We start from the raw sequence: 19,568 nt of genomic DNA on the forward strand, positions 1-19,568 counted from the left end.
GGCCCTTCTGGGAGGTCGGCAGTCACCAGCATGTATGTATTTGAGTTTGTATATTGTGTGCTTGTTTGTGTGAGAGTTGTCTGTGGGAGGAAATAGGTGTGCGTGTGTGTTAGGCCATTGTTACTGCTATTTAGTCACTAAGTTGTGTCTGACTCTTTGCAACCCCATGGACTGCAGCACATCAGGCTCCTCTGTCCAAGGGATTTTCCAGGCAAGAATACCCCGGGTGGCTCAGTGATAAAGAATCCACCTGCCAAGCAGGAGACTCAGCTTCGATCCCTGTGTCGTGAAGATCCCCTGAAGAAGGAAATGGCAACCCACTCCAGTATTCTTGCCTGAAGAATCCCATGGACAGAGGTGGGCTACAGTCTGTGGGGTTGTAGAGTTGGACCTGACCGAGCTACTGAACAACAGCAATTACAAATACTGGAGTAGGTTGCCATTTCCTTCTCTAGGGGATCTTCTCCACCCAGGGATCGAACCCACCTCCCCTGCATTGGCAGGCAGATTCTTTACTGCTGAGCCACCAGGGAAGCCCGCTTGTTAGTCTGTAGAGCACAGCAATTTATGCAAGGTTTTTCTCTCCCAAAGTCAGTGGGATCCTAGAGGAATTTGAGAGAGAGAGAGGATGACATGTTTAAGTCAGTGTTTTGGAAAGGGCTGTGATCTCAGGTGTGAGAGAACTCCCAGGGCCATGGAAAAAGCTTTAGAAGATAGTCACACAGTTCAAGCATTGATGTGGACACCACTGCCAAACAACAGTGAGATGGATTAAAAAGATGGCCGCACATTCTCTGCTGCTCTCCCATCAACAGGCAGAGCCTATTTCCCTGCTCTTTGAATCTGTGCTGGCTTTGGGACTCATTTTGACTGACCGACAGCAATGAAAGTGGCCTTGTGTAACTTCGGAGGTGAGGCCTTCAGAGGTTGGCTCCTGCCTCCATTGTTGGAATGCTTTCTTTTGAAGCCTCATTCAGAATGCCACCTTTTGAATCAAACTGTAAAAAGTCCGAATACCTTGAGACCACCATGCTGTGAGGAAGCCCAAGCTAGCCGTGTGAAAAGAGAGGGGCCACGTGAACAAACGCAGAGGAGTGAAGCCTTGAAAGCTCCCCTCCAGTTCAGACCCAGCTGAATTCAGCTGAGTGGATGACCCTGGGAGATGCTGTGTGGAGCAGAAAAGCCACCCCGGAGCCCTCTCTGAGTTCCCAACTCACAGAATCTAGAGCAGGCAGAGTGCTTGTTTTATGCCAGTTAAGTCATGGGGTAGTTATTTATTTGGCTGCAGTGGGTCTTTGTGGTTACTTCTCATTGCAGTGGCTTCTTCTGTGGAGCACAGGCTCTAAGTGTGTGGAGCACAGGCTCTAAGTGTGTGGGCTTCAGTAGTTGTGGTGTTGCGGGCTCAGTTGCTCCTTGGCATGTGGGATCTTCCTGGACCAGGGATTGAACCTATGTCCCTTCTACTGGCAGGCGGATTCTTAACCACTGGACCACCAGGGGAGTCCAGTACAGTAGTTTTTTAATGCAACACTTGGCAACCCAGACCAACAGATAACATTTCTTGATTGTTCTGTGCAGTATAGTGTCAGCCAATAGTGTTAAGATGTCCAATACCCATGATTTGCTGTGCAGATTCAATATGATCCCAGCCACTTAGATTTTAATCTTCATGATTAGCATTAGCTATTTTCTTGAAAGTTGTTGTTGTTCAGTTGCTGCTAAGTCGTGTTCGACTCTTTGCGACCCCATGAACTGCAATACACCAGGCTTCCCTGTCCATCACCAACTCCCAGAGCTTACTCAAACTCAAGTCCATCGAGTTGGTGATGCCATCCAACCATCTCATCCTCTGTAGCCCCTTCTCCTCCTGCCTTTAATCTTTCCCAGCATCAGGCTCTTTTCCAATGAGTCGGCTCTTTGCATCAGGCTCTTCATATACTTCTTGAAAGTAATATCTATTATATTCCTAACTTTTCTTTTTATTCAGTAAGTGATTACTGAATCAAAAACTTCTATGTCAAACAAGATGTGAGCCAAAAAGAATCTAAATTTGTATCCTAAATTAGCCACAGATGCTATCTTTCAATAACTCTTTCAGAGGAAAGAAGGTATAGAACTAAGCCTCCCCTCTTTAATTCTTGAGGCCAGAGGGGGACGCTGAAGATGAGGGGAAGGATGTGAGGGAGAGGAAGGGTGGAACTAAAGGAATTTTGGATGCAGGCAGAGGGGAATCAGAGGAGGCAACTGAGAGGGAGCACCAGAGAAAAGAGATGGTGTGGAGAAGCCTGGGGCTCCTGCTCTTGGTCTGGGCTTCCTTTGCAGACTCTGAATCTCAGAGAAGGATGCTAACTTTGGAGCTGAACTCACTCCTGGCCTGAAGTGTTTCTCACTTCCTTCCTTCAGAATCCTCATCCAATGACCGTCCAGCTCCCCACCCCCAGAGAGTTTCCATGGAAAATCTGGGTTTGGATGAAGACTTACTATTATTATTTTTTTGGAGGTGAGAGGTTGGTAGCAGGGAGAGAGAGATTACTTGTAATCTACTGAATTGATTAGTTGAAAAATATTTTCTTCCTAGGATTTCAGGAGCCTGGGATAATCCATCCCTTAATGAGGAGTTCCACCAGCTATGCATTGATATGCAAATCTATGCAAATAACATGCAACTCCTCCTGGGCTTCTGGAGAAACGTCTTTGTTTTCAACAGGATTACTTTACTGGGCCAATTCAATGGGGTAGAAAAAGCCCTTTGCAAATGGGGTTTTCGTATTAATAAGAGCTGCCATGGATTGAATATCTGACACTTGATGTATCTATCTATATAAAAGCCTCCAGCACAGAACTGGGCAAACTCCAGACAGCACTTGGGAGTGGGAGCCCAGCTCTGCCTACCAAGCCAAAGAATGTGAGAGCCATGATCTTCAAGAATGCTCCACTTCTGCTGTTAGTCTGAGCCATTTCACCCAAAGAGCCAAGTTTAAAAGCTAAAATGTCAGCACCAGTTTCTTAATTTCAACTCTAGAAAACTTACAGAGTAAGTGCATGATAAGAGAGTTTAAAAACAGCACTTTCTTTTTCTGAAGATAAAATAATAACTATTGACAGGCAGATAAAAATGAGAGTTAGGTACACATTCTGAGCTCAGGTCCACCACTTCCTAACAGTGAGAAAGGGGCCAAGTGACCTTTTGTTTTTTTAAACAGTAACCCTTTTTTCCTTAAACGTATATATATAATTTATTTTGGCTGTGCTGGGTCTTCACTGCTGCAAGTGGCCTTTTTCTGTAGTTGCAGAGAGTGGGCTACTCTCGGAGTGTGCCGGCTTCTCATTGCAGTGGCTTCTCTGTGTTTTTTAAAATTTCTATTGATTTTTCATTTATTTATATTGTGGCTGCGCTGGGTCTTTGTCGCCGTATGTGGGCTTCCTCTGGTTGCAGCTCGCGGGGTCTGCTTTCTAGATGCAGAGCTCGGGCTTCTCACTGCAGGGCTTTTCTTGTGGAGCCGGGACTCGGGGCGCAGGGAGGCGCAGTAGGCGCGGTGCACGGGCTCAGCTGCTCTGCGGCATGTGGGTTCTTCCCGGAGCAGGGATCAGATCCATGCCCCCTGCGTTGGCAGGCAGAGTCTTAACCAGCGGACCACCAGGGGAGTCCCTGGCTTCTCTTGTTGCGGAGCTTGGGAGTTTAGGGGCGGGCTTCAGTACTAGCGGCACCTGGGCTCGGTAGTTGTGGGTCGCGGGGCCAAGTGACTTTTAACCTCTTTCTGTGTCTCAGTTTCTCTGTCTCTAGTCTGGAGATAACTCACAGGGTTGATGTAAGGATCAACTGAGTTGATTCATGTAAAGCCCTTGATGTCTTTGATATTCACATTGTACCATCTATAGCCAATGAGGATCCTTTATGTTGGCTTTTGTGTCATTTTGAAATGACCCCATTTTTCTTAGATAGCCTCCCTGCTTTCTGCACAGCTGTCCCTGACATGTCCTTCCGCAGACCTAGAACCAGGTACGTTTGCATGATCTCTAGTTTACCTTTGTGGGGAATGGCTGTTAGATGCCACCATCTGAGAGGTACCATACTCTATACTAGTGTTCAGGCTCTTTCATTGTTCCTAACCCTTTGCAGTGGCAAAATAAAAATGAATAATGTATTAATACTGACACTTGCAATCCAAATGGATCACTCTGGGGCTTTTACGTGACTTCTTAGGTTTTACCCTTGTACCTGTTTCCCATGGAGTGAAAATGTTGATTTCTAATCTCATTAATATAATTATAAAATCCACAAACCTATAGCTAGATTGATAAGAAAAAAAAAAGGAGGAAGAGCTCAAATTACTAGAATCAGGAATGAAAGAGGACACATTATGAGTGATCTTACACAAATAAAAAGTGAATCTGAAAGGAGGTACTATGAACAATTGTATCCCTATAAACTAGATAAACTAGATGAATTGGGTGAGAAGGCAAAGGCGACCCACTCCAGTACTCTTGCCTGGAAAATCCCATGGATGGAGGAGCCTGGTAGGCTGCAGTCCATGGGGTCGCTAAGAGTCAGACACAACTGACTGACTTCACTTTCACTTTTCACCCTCATGCATTGGAGAAGGACATGGCAACCCACTCCAGTGTTCTTGCCTGGAGAATCCCAGGGACAGGGGAGCCTGGTGGGCTGCCTTCTATGGGGTCGCACAGAGTCAGACACGACTGAAGCGACTTAGCAACAGCAGCAACAGATGAATTGGGAAAATTCTTAGAAAGATAAAAACCACTAAAACTGACAAGAAGTAGAAAATCTGAATAGACCTATAACAAGTGAAGAGATTAATAATCAGAGAACTTCCCACAAAGAAAGGCCCAGGCATTGAAGGCTTCAAAGGCTTCACTGGTGAACTCCTTTTTTTTTCAAGTCACTCACTCAGTCATGTCCAATTCTTTGTGACCCCATGGGCTGTAGCCCATCAGGCTCCTCTGTCTGTGGAACTCTCCAGGCCAGAATACTGGAGTAGGTAGCCTTTCCCTTCTCCAGGGGATCTTCCCAATCCAGGGATTGAACCCAGGTCTCCTGCATTGCAGGTAGATTCTTTACCATCTGAGCCACCCAGGAAGCCCGTTTCACTGAGTGGAAACCATTCTCAAGGGCATAAGGGAAAATTATTCAGATTCTTTCTATGATTCTAAAATGAGACGAAGACATCATAAGAAAAGACAGGGAATGGCTACCCACTCCAATATTCTTGCCTGGAGAATCCCATGAACCGAGGAGCCTGGGGGCTACAGTCCATGGGTTGCAAAGAGTCAGACATGACTGAAACGACTAAAATACTGTACAGCACAGGGAACTTTATTTTATTTTAAAATGATTTCTTTAAACACTTTTCTAGTTTAAATATATAGCATGATTATTGTAAAAAATTTAAAAAAATTATAGAATTGCAGTTGTTACTGTAGAAAGTCCAAATTGGCCATAATCCAACCTCTAGAGATAGTCTTTGTTACCAGATTTTTTTCCTTCACTCAATGAGAAAAGTCGTTTCTCAAGTTACTTTACAATGAAATTAGCCATTATGTGATTTCTTATTAGCACCAGGTTTTGTGAAGATTATTCAGTGATTCTTTGCACTGTGTCTCAATCCTGAGAAGTTTAGCCATTGTTAGAAAGTCGTGGGGAAAGACAGTAAATTAATTGTTTCAAGGAATCAAATCAGATAGTGTATGTTTTGCAGGGTGAAGAATATAGCAGTGGGCGAGGATCAGATCTAGAATGGAAACACTTGAGTAAAGCACGCAGGGCCAAGCCTTGCCCCAAGCTCCAGATTCCATCTGATAGGACATAGTCTAGTGGGATTGGTGAGTCTGGTGCCCAGCAGAGGCAAAGAAGATCCTACCTTTTGGACCATTTCTTCAAACTTCCTGTCTCCATGCAGATTCCAAGCCTCTCACTCTTCCCTCCCATCCTAGGAGCAGGCTGTGGATTTGATGCATACCTCATCTGTCTTATGTTGTTCAACTGTAAATTAAAAAAGAAAAAGATAATTTTAATGCATAAGCCCTTCCTTGTGTAATTGAATCATTACAGAAATTATTTTACACCATAAATTCTCTGTTTTTGAGTTCTTAATTTTGACTTTTATTTCAGCTGGCCTTAGTATATTTATATATATATATATAGACAATTGTATATTTATATATATACTATATATATTTATAAAGACAATTGTCCAAGTGTATAAATATATATATATATATATACTTGGCCTTAGCTGGCCAAGTAATTTGTTCACAAAGCAACATGCAGGATATGTTTTCTAATCCTTAGACATCTGAGAATAACTTTCTGTTGCCTTTACACATGAAAAACCTTTTACCTAGGTTGAAAAATGTTTGCAACCTTGCTGCTCAAAATTGAGGAGATATTACTGTATTGTCTTTTGGGACTTCTTGCTATTGCTGCAGGAACTCTGAGCAGTGTGAGTTATATTCCTTTGTAAGTGACCTAGGATTTATGCTGGAGTGTTTTTTTTTTTCTCCTTTGTCTTTTATTTATTGTTTTAAAATTAATTAAATTTTTTTTGGTGTGTGTTTTTGGCTGTGCTGAGTCTTTGTTGTTGTGAGCACACTTTTCTCTAGGCAAGCAGGGGGCGGCTGTCTAGTTGCGGTGCTTGGGCTTCTCATTGCGGTGGTTTCTCTTGTTGCAGAGCATGAGTTTCAGGGCTGGTGGGCTTCAGGAGTTGTGGCTCGAGGGCTCTAGAGCGAGTGATCAATAGTTGTGGCACACAGACTTAGTTGCTTGTGGCATGTGGGATCTTCCTGGACCAGGGATTGAACTCCTGTCCCCTGCATTGGCAGGTGGATTCTTAGCCACTAGACCACCAGGGAAGTCTTCCTTTGTCTTTTAAATCACTTACTGGGATATATTTAGATGTGTGACCTAGGTATTCCATGTTTTCCCTCTAGATCCAGTCTCCATTTCCCCCAGCCTGCTTCGGCCCTGGGATTTTTGCCCATGGAACCAACTGACTCCCATGACTTTGAGCGTCTGCTTGGTTGGCCCACTGGAAGGGAAAAGATCAGGGGCAGGAGAGCGCTATCATTCCTTCTGCAACTCTCTCTGGGTTCTGATACCACATCCCCTCCCCTCTTTAGACCTAGGAATGGTCATGATGATTGAATTCTCCACTGGTTCTGTATGAGTCCCCTTTTATTGATTATTCTGGGAACTTGGTCAAACTGTGGCTTGTATGATTTCTGTTGACTGATTTTCAGGATCACGATGATTCCTTGTGTTATAGCCAGTCTACACGTAAACTATTCAGTGGTTCCTGTTTTTTCAATTTCAGATTTCGCATTTTTCAGCTCTAGAATTTTCATTTGGTTACTTTTTAGATTTTCCATTCCTTTGTTCATATTTTAACTTATTCATTCATCATGACCATATTGTTCTTTAAGTCTTTGAACGTATTTATGTGCATGTGTACTAAGTTGCTTTAGTTGTGTCTGACTTTTTGCGACCCTGTGGACTGTAGCCTGCCAGGCTCCTCTGTCCGTGGAATTGTCCAGGTAAGAATACTGGAGTGGGTTGCCATTCTCTCCTCCAGAGAATCTCCCTGATCCAGGGATCAAACTTGTGTCTCTTCTGTCTCCCGCATTGGCAGGCAGGTTCTTTACTGTTAGAGCCACCTGGGAAGGGAATTGAACCTTCGTCACGGCAGTGAAACTGCGAAATCCTAACCACTGGACCACCAGGGAAGCCTTACAGTAGCTGATTTAAAGTTCTTGTCTACTAATTCCAACTTCTGAGTCATCTTGGAATTAGTTTCTTATTTAGATTTAATTAGATCTCTTATTTTTATTATTTATCTTATTTTTATGCCTCATTTTCTTTTGTTTTCACCTGTCTAATAATTTTTCTTATTGATACTGGACTTTGTGGGGGACGTACTGTAGAGAGTCTCAAATCTGTCTTCCACCTTTGAAGAATGTTGAGTTTTGTTTTAGAAGGTAGTGAAATTACTTTGTTGTTGTTGTTCAGTCACTCAGTTGTATCCGACTCTTTGTGACCCCACAGACTGCAGCACACCAGCCAGGCTTCCCTGTCCATCACCAACTCCCAGCTGCTAAATCACTTCAGTCGTGTCCGACTCTGTGCGACCCCATAAACGGCAGCCCACCAGGCTCCCCCGTCCCTGGGATTCTCCAGGCAAGAACACTGGAGTGGGTTGCCATTTCCTTCTCCAATGCATGAAAGTGAAAAGTGAAAGTAAAGTTGCTCAGTCATGTCCAACTCTTAGCGACCCCATGGACTGCAGCCTACCAGGCTCCTCTATCCATGGGATTTTCCAGCCAAGAGTATTGGAGTGGGGTGCCATTGCCTTCTCCACCAACTCCCAGAGCTTGCTCAAACTCATGTCCATTCAGTCAGTGATGCCATCCAACCATCTTGTCCTCTGTCATCTACTTCTCCTCCTGCCTTCAATGTTTCCCAGCATCAAGGTCTTTTCCAGGGAGTCGACTCTTTGCATCAGGTGGCCAAGGTATTGGAGCTTCAGCTTCAGCATCACTCCTTCTAATGAATTTTCAGGATTGATTTCCCTTAGGATTGACTGGTTTGATCTCCTTGCAGTCCAAGGGACTCTCAAGAGTCTTCTCCAGCACCACAATTCAAAAACATCAATTCTTTGGTGCTCAGCCTTCTTTATGGTTCAACTCTCATATCCATATATGACTACTGGAAAAACTATAGCTTTGACTAGATAGACCTTTGTTGGCAAAGTAATGTCTCTGCTTTTTAATATGCTGTCTAGTTTTGTCATAACTTTTCTTCTAAGGAGCAAGCATCTTTTAATTTCATAACTGCAGTCACCATCTGCAGTGATTTTGAAGCCCAAGAAAATAAAGTCTGTCACTGTTTCCATTGTTTCCACATCTATTTGTCATGAAGGGATTGGACCAGATGCCATCATCTTAAGTTTTTTGAATGTTGAGTTTTAAGTCAGCTTTTTCACTCCCCTGGTTCACCTTCATCAAGAGGCTCTTTAGTTCCTCTTCACTTTCTGCCATAATGGTGGTGTCATCTGCATATCTGAGGTATTGATATTTCTGTTGGCAGTCTTGATTCCAGTTTGTGCTTCATCCAGCCTGGCAATTACATCACCATAATCTTTTGGAGGGTTGATTTTGCACTTGTTAGGGCAGGTCTGTTTTAGTTTTACCATTGCTTTTCAAGTGAATACCTTTGTCCTGGGAGGTGGTCTTTATTCCTACATGTGGTCTTTATAAAGTTTCAATGAAAAGCTCTTCTATCTTGGGAGGACGTGGTCTACAAACTGTTTTCCCTGTAGTGGGCATGTGCTGAAACCTCAGCTCGGCTCTTTAGTTCTTCCAGATGTTTCCTCTTGGGCTTGTTGTAGTCTTGCCCTCAGTTCAGATCAGTTCAGTCGCTCAGTCGTGTCCAACTCTTTGTGACCCCATGAATCACAGGACACCAGGCCTCCCTGTCCATCACAAACTCCCGGAGTTCACTCAGACTCAAGTCCATCGAGTCAGTGATGCCATCCAGCCATCTCATCCTCTTTTGACCCCTTCTCCTCCTGCCCCCAATCCCTCGCAGCATCAGAGTCTTTTCCAATGAGTCAACTCTTCGCGTGAGGTGGCCAAAGTACTGGAGTTTCAGCTTTAGCATCATTCCTTCCAAAGAAATCCCAGGGCTGATCTCCTTCAGAATGGACTGGTTGGATGTCCTTGCAGTCCAAGGGACTCTCAACAGTCTTCTCCAACACCACAGTTCAAAAGCATCAATTCTTCTGCGCTCAGCTTTCTTTATAGTCCAACTCTTGCATCCATACATGACCACAGGAAAAACCATAGCCTTGACTAGACGGGCCTTTGTTGGCAAAGTAATGTCTCTGCTTTTCAATATGCTATCTAGGTTGGTCATAACTTTCCTTCCAAGGAGTAAGCATCTTTTAATTTCATGGCTGCAGTCACCATCTGCAGTGATTTTGGAGCCCCCCAAAATAAAATTTGACACTGTTTCCACTGTTTCCCCATCTATTTCCCATGAAGTGATGGGACCAGATGCCACGATCTTCGTTTTCTGAATGTTGAGCTTGAAGCCAACTTTTTCACTCTCCTCTTCCACTTTGATCAAGAGGCTTTTGAGTTCCTCTTCACTTTCTGCCATAAGGATGGTGTCATCTGCATATCTGAGGTTATTGATATTTCTCCAGGCAATCTTGATTCCAGCTTGTGCTTCTTCCAGCCCAGCGTTTCTTATGATGTACTCTGCATATAAGTTAAATAAGCAGGGTGACGGTATACAGCCTTGACGTACTCATTTTCCTCTTTGGAAACAGTCTGTTGTTCCATGTCCAGTACTAACTGTTGCTTGCTGACCTGCATACAAATTTCTCAAGAGGCAGGTCAGGTGGTCTGGTATTCCCATTTCTTTTAGAATTTTCCACAGTTTATTATGATCCACACAGTTCTGGGGTCAGCCAGTAATTTGAAAAGGGTTTCAATGGAGAGTTTGAGTTTACCTCCTCTGTGGCTTCCTCCATTTTGTGGAATTCTGTGAGTTCTTCCATTCACTAACCAGTTGTTTTGCAGCCCTTGAACTTCTCCTGTGATTCCACGGACCAACAAATCTCCAGGCTCTGCCTGACTCTGTCTGCCATGCCAGACTGGGGAGTGAGCAAAGGCAGGAGCCATATACACGTGGACCTCACCTCATGTGATTCCCTTTTTTCCGAATGTTAAATCTTTTTCTTTTTCTGGTTGTTTCTGGTCATTCCACAAGTGTCTTCAAGCAACTGTATTTATTAACACTCAGAGCTTATACTTGTGACCATCAGGAGGCACAGTCTAAAATCATGCTGAGTTACCATGCTATTACCAAGCCACTATTATTTCTTCAGTTCAGTTCAGTTCATTTCAGTTCAGTCACTCAGTCGTGTCCGACTCTTTGCAACCCCATGAATTGAAGCACACCAGGCCTCCCTGTCCATCACCAACTCCCAGAGTTCACTCAGACTCAAGTCCATCGAGTCAGTGATGCCATCCAGCCATCTCATCCTCTTTTGACCCCTTCTCCTCCTGCCCCCAATCCCTCGCAGCATCAGAGTCTTTTCCAATGAGTCAACTCTTCGCATGAGGTGGCCAAAGTACTGGAGTTTCAGCTTTAGCATCATTCCTTCCAAAGAAAGCCCAGGGCTGATCTCCTTCAGAAAGGACTGGTTGGATCTCCTGCAGTCCAAGGGACTCTCAGGAGTCCTCTCCAACACCACAGTTCAAAAGCATCAATTCTTCAGCATTCAGCTTTCTTCCCAGTCCAACTCTTACATCCATACATGACCAGAGGAAAAACCATAGCCTTGACTAGACGGGCCTTTGTTGGCAAAGTAATGTCTCTGCTTTTCAATATGCTATCTAGGTTGGTCATAACTTATTATTTCTTACCTGTATTTTAAAATATGCTTTCTTGTACCCTTGCTTCTATGGCCTGTGTCACCTCAGTTAAGTCATCCCATTAAAACATTAAGTCTGATGATGCTATTCTTTTCCTTATAAGCCAAACACTGGCAGCCCATCTCCCTCAGAATAAGGCCCCAGTCCTTGCAGTCAGCTGCAAAGCCCTCATTGTATCCCCTACCCCGACTCTGTCTTATCCCTCTGACTTGGTGTCCCCATGATTTTCCATTTTAATCACTCTGTTCTTGCCAAACTGATCCTCTTCCTATTCCTTGCACTTGCCTTGGGGCCATTCCCATTTTTGTTCTCTTTTCCTGGAATAGGATTCCGCCCTATTGAAACTTGTAAATCCCAACACCCCTACCTACTCTCACAGTCTTTTTTAAAAAAATATTTATTGTTTTGGCTGCACCAGGCCCTAGTTGCAGCACGTGGGATCTTTAGTTGTGGCATGCAGACTCTTAGTGGCAGGATGTGGTCAGCATTTTCCTGACCAGGGATCGAACCCAGGCCCCCTGCACTGGGAGCACAGAGTCTTAACCACTGGATCATCGGGGAAGCCTTTACAGGCTTTTCACCATCTCCCCTAATTTACTTTATCGTCATCGTGCTTGCAGTCAACTTAATAATTAACTGTCTACCTTCACGAGGATGTAAGTTCCATGCAGGCAGGGATTTTTGGTGTTTTGTTCACATCTGTATTCCTGGGACTTGGCATAGATGAATGCTAAGTGAATTTTTCTCCACTGGGACTCATACAGGCTCAGCTCCTTAATACTGACAACATGTCTACGGTAGTTCCCGGCTATTATGAAACTGGCATGTTTTATCTTGGACTATTTCTCTTTGTTCCTATAGCGTCTTCCCTACAGCCCTTTCCTTACAATGCTGATCTCCTGGGACACACACTGTGGAATGTGATGAAACGTCAGTGAATTAGGTGTCTGAGCAGCTTGGGTTATTATTATCATTATTTTTATCAGAAATAACCTTAAGAAAATCTGATACCTTTTAAATTTGTTCATATCACATAAAATATACCAGGTTCTAGTGTTTTTAGTGTTAATAGGATAGAGATAAGGAAAAGGAGATAATGGTTTAATCATTGACATAATACATTTTATGCCTACATAGATTATGCATTGTTGACCTTTAAGTTAATTTAGGCTTAATGAGATGGTGTCATTATGTTTGAAGACTTAATATAATTATTTTATTATGTTTTTAAAAAATTATTCTCTGAGCTTGTGCATGTTTTATACCTCATAAAGGCCCATGTGTATTGTTTTCTCATTGAATATATTTTTTAGATGTTTCCTGACTTGAGGTTTGCAGAAGTCTGATCTCTTGAAGGATGGTTTTACTCAAATGTTTAATTTTCCCAGGCATCCTACAACTTTTGTTTTTCAATGTTTTTCAATGGAGACCTGTATTTCCAAAAGAAATTAAACTTTATGTTCTGAAAATGGATTCTTTAGATACTGGGATTTCTCTCGGGATCCAGTGGTTGAGATTCCCACCTTGCAGTACAGGGGACCTGGGTTCTATCCCTGGTTAGGGAACTAAGATCCTGTCTGTTGTGCAGAGCAGCTCCCCCCGCCACCCAATAAATAATAAAAAGAGGGGTTTGCAACAGGCATCTTTATCATCCTGGGCACAAATTGAATAATGAATGGAGAGCTCAGCAGACACTCAGTGGCGGGCCCTCTAGTGTTCAATCTTGAAAATGCAGATTAATTTCTGAACAATATTGGGTCCACCCTTGTGGCAGAAACTGAGGAACTAAAGAGCCTCTTGAGAGTGAAAGAGGAGAGTGAAAAAGTTGGCTTAAAGCCCAACATTCAGAAAACGAAGATCATGGCATCTGGTCCCATCCCTTCATGGCAAATAAATGGGGAAATAGTGGAAACAGTGACAGACTTTATTTTCTTGGGCTCCAAAATTACTGCAGATGGTGATTGCCCCCATGAAATTAAAAGGCATTTACTCCTTGGAAGAAAAGTTATGACCAACCTAGACAGCGTATTAAAAAGCAGAGACATTACTTTGCCAACAAATGTCTGTCTAGTCAAGGCTATGGTTTTTCCAGTGGTCATGTATGGATGTGAGAGTTGGACTATAAAGAAAGCTGAGTGCGGAAGAATTGATACTTTTGAACTGTGGTGTTGGAGAAGGGTCTTGAGAGTCCCTTGGACTTCAAGGAGATCCAATCAGTCCATCCTAAAGGAAATCAGTCCTGAATATTCACTGGAAGGACTGATGTTGAAGCTGAAACTCCAGTACTTTGGCTACCTGATGTGAAGAGCTGACTCCTTGGAAAAGACCCTGATGCTGGGAAAGATTGAAGGTGGGTAGAGAAGGAGACGATAGAGGATGAGATGGTTGGATGGCATCACCGACTCAATGGATATGAGTTTGAGCAAGCTCTGGGAGCTGGTGGTGGACAGGGAGGCCTGGTGTGCTGCAGTCCACGGGGTCGCAAAGAGTTGGACACTACTGAGCAACTGAACTGAACTGAACTGAACTGACTGCGTCCCAGGGAGCCCCAGGGTCTCCAGCAGAAGCCAGGAAATCAGAAGGGAGGGACAAGGAGGCTTTATAGCTGGACTCTGGCCTCATCCCCGCTGCCACAGAAGCTGCAGTTTCATACATTTTCTTCATCTGGGGATACTGCTTAGCTGTTATATGACAAAATAGTTATTTTGGTGCTTCAAAAATAAACATTTAAAAAACAGTAGAGTGTAAGGACATGAAATTCAAGAAGTGATTGTACTGTACATGTTCATTTATATCATCGGATTTTAGGATTTCAGCAGTATTTCCACATATAAAACATATAAATGCTGGAACTAACACCAAATAGCTAATTAACCTATGGTGGACTTGAATGTCTGTATGTTTTCATTAAAAAAAATTTAACAAGCAACATGCATGACCCTAGAGATCATCATAGGAAGTGAAGTAAGTCAGACAAAGACAAATAATAATATCACTTATCTGTGTAATCCATATAGTGATACAGATGACCTTATTTTTAGAACAGAAAAAAACCCACAAACATAGAAAACAAGTTTATGATTACTCAAGGGGAAAGTGGAGGGGTAAATTAGGAGTATAGGATTATCAGATACACACTTGTGTATATAAAATACATAAACAGGGATGTACTGGAACAGCCACAGGTCCTCTAGGATTTGCAGAGCCACCCAGCTTCAGTGTGGACCAAATATCGTTTTCCTGGCAGTGAAGGGACAGCGGTACACAGAGGTTGGTGGGGCTTAGTGATTAGCAGCAGCAGGTGAGTCATTTAAAATGTTGATTTACAAAGTTGTGTTAATTTCTACTGCACAGCAAAGGGATTCCGTTATACGTATGTGTATATATTCTTTTTCATATTCTTTTCCATAATGGTGTATCACAGGATATTGAATATAGCTCCCTGTGCTACACATGGTGTATGTGCTGAGTCGCTCTGTCCCATCTGACTCTTTGCGACCCCATGGACTGTGGGCCGCCAGGCTCCTCTGTCCATGGTATTTCCCAGAGAAGAATACTGGGCTGGGTTGCCATTTCCTCCTCCAGGGGATCCTTCCCACCCAGGGATTGAACCTGTGTCTCCTGTGTTGCAGGAGGACTCTTTACTTTTCTGTGGGCCACCAGGGAAGCCCATGCTACCCAGTAGGCCTGTGTGTCTGTCCATTCTATATAGAGTAGTTTGCAGCTGCTAACCCCAAACTCCTGATCGACCCCCCACCCCTCCAGTCTGTTGTCTGTGAGTCTGTTTCTGTTTCATCGGTAGGTTCGCTGGTGTCATCGTTCAGGTTCCACATATGAGTGATATCACGTGGGCTTTGTCTTTCTTTTTCTGACTTCCTTCACTTAGTGTGATCATCTCTAGTTGCATCAATGTTGCTGTAAATGGCATCATTTCTTTCTTTTTTATGGCTCAGTAGTACTTCATTTCTCCAAGGAAGACACACAGATGGCCAACATGCACATGAAGAGATGCTCAGCATCACTGATTATGAGAAAATGAAAATCAAAGCTACAATGAGGGACCACCTCATACCAGTCAGAGAGGCAGCATGTTCACTCACACATCTAGTCAGTGATTCTGGATGATGACTGGGCCTCTCCCACAGAACAAGTGACTTCTCCATGTGCTCTCTGGTTCATTTTTTTATGACCGTGCTGGGTCCTGTTCTCTATGTGGGCTTTCTTCAGTTGCAGCAAGCCGGGCTGCTCTTCCTTGCAGCACACTGGCTTCTCATCGCAGGGCTTTTCTTGTTGCAGCGCACTGGCTTCTCGTCGCAGGGGCCTTTCTTGTTGCAGCGCACTGGCTTCTCATCGCAGTGGCTTTTCTTGTTGCAGAGCACAGGCTCTAGGCGCACGGGCGTCAGTAGCTGCAGCACGCGGGCTCAGCAGCTGGGGCACATGGTCTAGTCACTCCAAGGCATGCAGGATCCTCCTGGACCAGGGATCAAGCCTATGTTCCCTGCCCTGGCAGGCGGATTCTTCAGCCCTGGACCACCAGGGAAGCCCTCTATGTGGTCTCTTGAATAGACTAGTTTGGGCTTCCTTATAGCACGGCAGCTGGGTTCCCAGAGTGAGCATCCCAGGAGGTAGGAAGTAGATGTCTCGAGGGCCTGGACACAGTTATATTGTCGTCTTTGCTCTATTAGCCGACGACTAACATAGCCCAGATTCAGCATTGGCACCAACTCATGGTTGGAGGAATGGGAGAGAATTGAGGGGCTCTGTTTTAAAACTGCTGCAGTTCCCTAGATGATAGAGGGGGTCACATCTCACGTCTGTTCTCCTTGACTGTCTGACTTTAGGCAAGTGCTTTGTGGTAGAAACGACTGTTGCTTGTCGGTATCCATCTCTGCTCTCTTCCTCCTAGGAACAGCGGTACAGTATTTCCCAGCCTGTTGCATGTTGGTGGGGCAAAGGGACTAGTTTTAGCTGGTGGAGTAAGAGCGGAAGTGCCACATGTATCCTTGCGTTGAGGCAGGTAAGAGACGTGGTGTTCTCACTCTCTCCTCTTCGCCTACCAGCCAGATGCAGAGAAGTCAGAGGGGGATGTGGGTACAGGAGCTGGTGGAGTCACAGCATGGAAGGAGCCTGGGTCCCTGAACGACATCTAGAATGAATCCCTCATCCCATGCCCTCTGCCCACAATAACATGGAGGAGACAGAGGCCTTCATCAGGTTAAGTCACTGAAGTGCTGGGGTTATTTGTAACAGCAGTCAGCCTACTCTAATACATGAACCAACCTCTCTGAACCTGCTTCCTTACCTGGAAAGTTGGGTATTCTCAATAGCTATGATGAGTACCTTCATAAGAATTAAGTGAAACGATTTAATGCACAGCATCTGGCACATAGGAAGTTCTCAGTGGGGGCTCAGATGGTAAAGGATCTGCCTGCAATGCAGGAGACCTGGGTTTGATCCTTGGTTCAGGAAGATCCCCTGGAGAAGGAAATGGCATCCCACTCCAGTATTCTTGTCTGGAGAATCCCATGCACAGAGGCTACAGTCCATGAGGTTGCAAAGAGTCAGATACGACTGAGCAACTAACACTTTCAGTGTCGTTGCTACAAAGTTAACATGACGGCCAGTTGGAAAAGGAGGCGGGCTTGTGTCTGGGAGGATGGCGACCCAGGAGGAGGGGAGCAGTAGGCTGGCCGTCATCATCCCGCCATCAAGATGCCAGCTTTATCTGTTGAGCCCCTGCCTGGGCCAGCCTCTGTTTTAGGGGCACTTCTCTTGTGTTCAGGTCAGTCCCCCAAGGCTGATAGTGTTAACCTTGGGGTCACGATGAGGTCTTTGGGGCCCAGAGCTGCTGCCGAAGCTGTCCAAAGTCACACAGAGACTCAGGTTGGCCGTAACACATTATTGACCAAAGACATGTTAACAAGTCTTTTGTTGTTGTTGCTGTTTAGTCGCTACGTTGTGTTTAACTCTTTGCAACCCCATGGACTGCAGCGTGCCAGGCTCCTCTGTCCTTAACTATCTCCCAGAGTTTGCTCAGATTCATGTCCACTGAGTCGATGATGCCATCCAACCATCTCCTCCTCTGTCTCCCCCTTCTCCTCCCGCTCTCAATCTTTCCCCGCATCAGGGTCTCAAAATGTTATTGACTGGAGTGCTTCAGTATTCACTTACCTAATAAATCACCGGCCACAAGCGTCAGTTTCTGCAAAAATCCCATGGTCAGTCAAGAGTTAACTGCAGCTCTTCTGACCTCCAAGCCCAATTCCTTTTACTGCAGGGATGAGAAATGTGACATGTACATAAAAGAAAAGAAAAAAATGAGGCCTCTGTCTGCGTTCCTCCTCGCCGGGGAAGTGCTGGTTTTTTCCTTTGGAGACTTTTGTTTACTTCACATTGTAAGGGTTTACTTTACTTCACATTGCAAGGGTTTACTTTTATACATTAAATATATATTGGCTATGGCTTGGCTGCCAATGTGGAAGGCCCCAGCTTCCTTCCCTCTCCTGGGGTCCTGTCCTTTGGCCTCTCTTTTCTGTTTGAACTCCATAGGCGTGGTGAAGTCGGTCAGTGGAAAAAGGTCTGGATCTCGTGAACAAAATCGAAGTGTGTGAGGCTCCCTGCAGCTTAGGGTCTCCTGTGAGTAGAGCGGATGTTTTAAAGCCCTCTCAGTGACACCGGTAACCCGAGGTGGGACTGTAACTCCAAAGCAGTGCTTTTTCCCCCTGTGTGGTTTGCCAGAAACAACTTTATTTCTTTTGGCCTCACTGTGCAGCATCTGGGATTTTAATTCCCCAACCAGGGATTGAAACTTTGTCCCCTGCATTGCAAGGCGGATTTTTAAAAAATTATTTATTTTAATTGGAGGCTAATTACTTTACAGTACTGTGCTGGTTTTTGCCATACATTGACATGAATCAGCCATGGGTGCACGTGTCCCCCTGTTCTCAATCCCCCCGCACCTCGCTCCCCATCCTATCCTAGGTTGTCCCAGAGCCCCAGCTTTGGGTGCCCTGCTTCATGCATCGAACTTGCACTGGTCATCTATTTCACATATGGTAATATACATGTTTCAGTGTTATTCTCTCAAATCATCCCACCCTCGCCTTCTCCCACAGAGTCCAAAAGTCTGTTACTTATATCTGTGTCTCTTTTGCTGTCTTGCACATAGGATTGTTGTTACCGTCTTTCTAAATTCCATGTATATGCATTAATATACTGTATTGGTGTTTCTCTTTCTGCCTTACTTCATTCTGTATAATAGGCTCCTGTTTCACCCATCTCATTAGAAGTGACTCAAACGCATTCATTTTTATAGCTGAGTAATATTCCATTGTGTGTATGTACCACAAGTTCTTTATCCATTCGTCTGGCAAGGTGAATTCTTAACTGCTGGACCACCAGGGAAGTCCCCAGACGCATCCTTCATTTCTCAATTGCCTTGTGGATCGAGGGCAGCTTTGTCTGCAATTCCACCAGAATAAGAAAGGCTCAGGAACCTGCCGAGGAGCAGGTGCTTACCATCCTGATGTTAGATCTTGCTAGATGAAGCAGTTTTACTAGATTAACCGATGATGGATTTCTCTTCCTTCCTCTTCCTCCCCTCTGAGGTATCAGTTTTGGTTTTACCAACATCACCCACTGCATAGACCTATAGATTTGTAGGTTCAGAGTCAGTCACTAAGGAGTGTCCCTGGACTGCTTTTGCTTTATGTGAACAAGACACTCCTTCTATCATCTGTTGAAGAGTGTGTGGAGCTGAGACACCAGGTAAAGATGAGGGTTTGTAATATCTTTTACCTACACTGTTCCTCTTCGGGCTCTGATAAAACTTTATTTTTAAAAAATGTATTCATAGATAAGCTTTATTCCAATGTTTACATAAAAATGAGTTGATGTCGAACAGGAAAAGGTTTTTACAAAGGGTTAAAATTTATCAAACAGCAGAACTTGGTCCTTCCCTTTAGTCTGAATTCAGTTGGCTGACGCATTGTTATTAGTATCCGCCTCACATCACGCACATTATCTAAACGTCTTCAGGTGGCACTTCCTATTTCCCTGAAAGTCTCTTAAACCGCTTTCAGTTATAAGAGAAGGGCGAGGATTTTATC

The sequence above is a fragment of the Bos indicus x Bos taurus genome, chromosome 21 (genome assembly GCF_003369695.1).
Source record: "Bos indicus x Bos taurus breed Angus x Brahman F1 hybrid chromosome 21, Bos_hybrid_MaternalHap_v2.0, whole genome shotgun sequence".
Lineage (NCBI taxonomy): Eukaryota > Metazoa > Chordata > Mammalia > Artiodactyla > Bovidae > Bos > Bos indicus x Bos taurus.